The sequence below is a fragment of the Homalodisca vitripennis genome, chromosome 6 (assembly GCF_021130785.1).
Source record: "Homalodisca vitripennis isolate AUS2020 chromosome 6, UT_GWSS_2.1, whole genome shotgun sequence".
NCBI classification, from domain to species: Eukaryota; Metazoa; Arthropoda; class Insecta; order Hemiptera; family Cicadellidae; genus Homalodisca; species Homalodisca vitripennis.
Genome location: NC_060212.1, coordinates 80,547,513 through 80,550,655, shown reverse-complemented (window position 1 = coordinate 80,550,655; position 3,143 = coordinate 80,547,513).

The window sequence follows — 3,143 nt, the reverse complement described above, 5'->3', positions numbered from 1 at the left end:
TTATTTGTAGTACAAATTTATAAGTAATACGTTGTTTTTTGTATTACATAAAGCTACACACTAAGAACGTAGGAGGAAGATTCCTGCAACTAATCTCCGGGTCTTGTATAGCTCTATTCAATATTTATTCTTCTTTGTTTAAATAATTTAAACATTGAAATTCAATTTAAACAAAGAATTATTCAATGCTGCTGCCACCAAATCACTCCGCCATTTTACATTCCACGTTCTAACAAATGCTGATGCAGCCTTAAAATACTTGTGTGGTGGGAGCTCGCCGACCAGGATATAGGACAGTGTACTCCATTTAAGCCTAGCATTCCTATAACATAAAACATGCCTCACATGCATATTTGCATATTCCTGATTTGTAAACGACATGTTAAAGACACTGCAAACTAGTAAATGACACAAATCCTTATCCCATGATAAAACGGGGTAGTATGATATAGTTAAGTAAGCCTAGCTATCCCTGCCAGTCGTTTTCAACATAGTAAGTATTAACTAGATAATTTAAATTTTATCAGGATCTAATAAAAACATATAATTTATTTTCACTGTAAGTCGTGACGCTATTAAAAAGATCAAAAACCGGCCTAGCTGTGCTAGTAAAAAGTGATCAAATCGTGTTCTACTCTATTAAAACTTACATTACTCTACTTAAGTTATAAACAATAAAACGTTTTATCATATTTTATAACAGTTTAAATTTTGAAGCAGTTTCTATTAAATTTGCTAGTCTCGAAAATATTTTACAAATCATTGTGATTGTTAGACTTTTCTTTAATTATTTTCAAAAAAGTAGAAATCTGAACTTAAATTTAATTCATGTTAGTAAAGAATTATATGAGACCTCTATGCTATTTTCTCTGTGTGTATTTTAGAAAAGTAGTTTATTTTATAGCAAGTTGGATAAAATTATCCAAGATATTATGATACAAAACTATTTTGTATCATATTTTTGTTCCCAGTTTAAATCGATTTAATTAATATTTATAGAGACTCAGATCCGTTAATAGCTATCCATACAATACTTAAATGTAATTGTAAATCAATATTAGCAATAAAGTTTGAGCAATATGTCTAAATATTTTAGTAATTTTACAATTTTAAAGAAATGCTTATGTTTTATTTAAAATATAAAAATAATTTTCAGTCGGTATTTATGGATTTGTAATTACACACACGTATGCCAAATTAGCCACATTTATGTTTTATTATCAGTAAAAAACATTTTAACGCCTGGTCATGGAACCCTGTATATTTAACACACGTGTGGTGTGATACTAATGGATGACGGGAATAGCCCATTTTCCATAGGAAAAACTACACGTGTTAACCCTATAATTATAATATGTATTTCTACCCGTTTAAGATTCATTTTTTTATTAATTATGTTGTGACTACCGGTATAAATTCATTTTACCACACAAGTAGGTATATTAAAATCCTTCTAATTCGTCACATCTTTGACTGATGCTTATAATCCAACAATGCTCGACTTAAATAGTTTAAGTGTAAAACCGGTTAAGACTGTTTTATACGTCCCTTGCCAAATGTATTGGTATAAGTGTAATTACGGTAGTTTTATGTAATATGTATTATTTACAATAATTAAATATGTTTAAGAAAATCTTGCCAAATCAACTCCAAATTACTCCTAATTATCGACTGATATAGACATAGATAGGACAAAAATAAAAGAAGCAATTCTATTAATATAGAGTATAGTGTTGTAATAGGTAAAAGTTATAAGTACTTTAGAATTGACTGTCTACTCAGATAATCCATTACACCTAGATAAAAGATAACACAATTATTCATGCAAAAAATTTCAATATTTAGTAAAAAATATCAGGGTACTGAACTCAAAGTATTGATTTTGTATCTTACTATTTTAAACATTGATACTTTTGTAATATTACTCACTATATGGTAAGGGTATTAAATCAAATACCAAAGATGACTAATAAAAAATGTATTTTTATTGTAATATTGTGGTAATAAGTGACCATTGTAATTTAACGCTATGTATTACATGTTAAAATTTGAGTTTTTCTATGAATTCTGGAAAAATGCAACAAAGAATCTTCCTGCTTATTTTAAAAAAAATCAAACCCAAATATCCCAAATATTTTAGTTTTGATTATAATTATACAACATTGGTCAGGATCAGTGACAAACAATGATTGATATAGCCTACTTCCATATAGTTTGTAATTCGCCAAACGTAGCTTTTCTCGAGTAATTATAAATTTTGGTTATATAATTGACATCTAAACCATTTGTAAATTATGTAGATAATCTACATAAACAAAAAAGTTATATACTATATATATATATATATATATATATATATATATATATATATATATATATATGCACGCTCAATGGATTTAAATTAACGTATATACATTTTTAACATACCATATTTAGGTACTAATATTTGACCATGTGCTTATGAAAATGTATTTTACTTTGTTACTTACTGGGATTAGTTTTCTAAGTATCTGTATAAACTGATGAATAAATTTCAAAATTATTAATAATTGATAGGGCCGATATAGAGTACATCTATCAAATAGCTGATTTATTCATGACTCAATTTAAAATTCCTTATTTTACTAAAATAATCCTACCTTTAAGAGGAAATTGGTTATGGAATAGTTGATAGAGATTATATGTAAATAAGGTTGACACAGATGAGGCTGGAACAGTGATGCTGTCAGGAACTCAATCCCGCTTTGCAGCTTGTGTGTATACAAACACATCAAGCTGCAGAGCTCAATCCCAATTCGTAGCAATAACATTATTCCAGTAATGGTTTCATCCATAAATACTGATTCCATCTGTTCCTCTTTTGTGTTTATTATTAACTCCAAATGTAAAATTTGTATTACTAAATCCGATTGTCTCATATTATAGAATTTACCTCCTAAATATTTTTAATAGAAATATACACACAATACTACTTAGAAATATGTAAAAAGAGAATATACTATATAATAAAAAACCCCTAGAATGGCTCAGTGTGGATCGTACAGAAAAAAATGTAAATATTTGTAAAAATAGTTTTGTATCATAATATCTAGGATAATTTTATGTAATTTAAATATACATATGTTTTATATAATTACATTGCG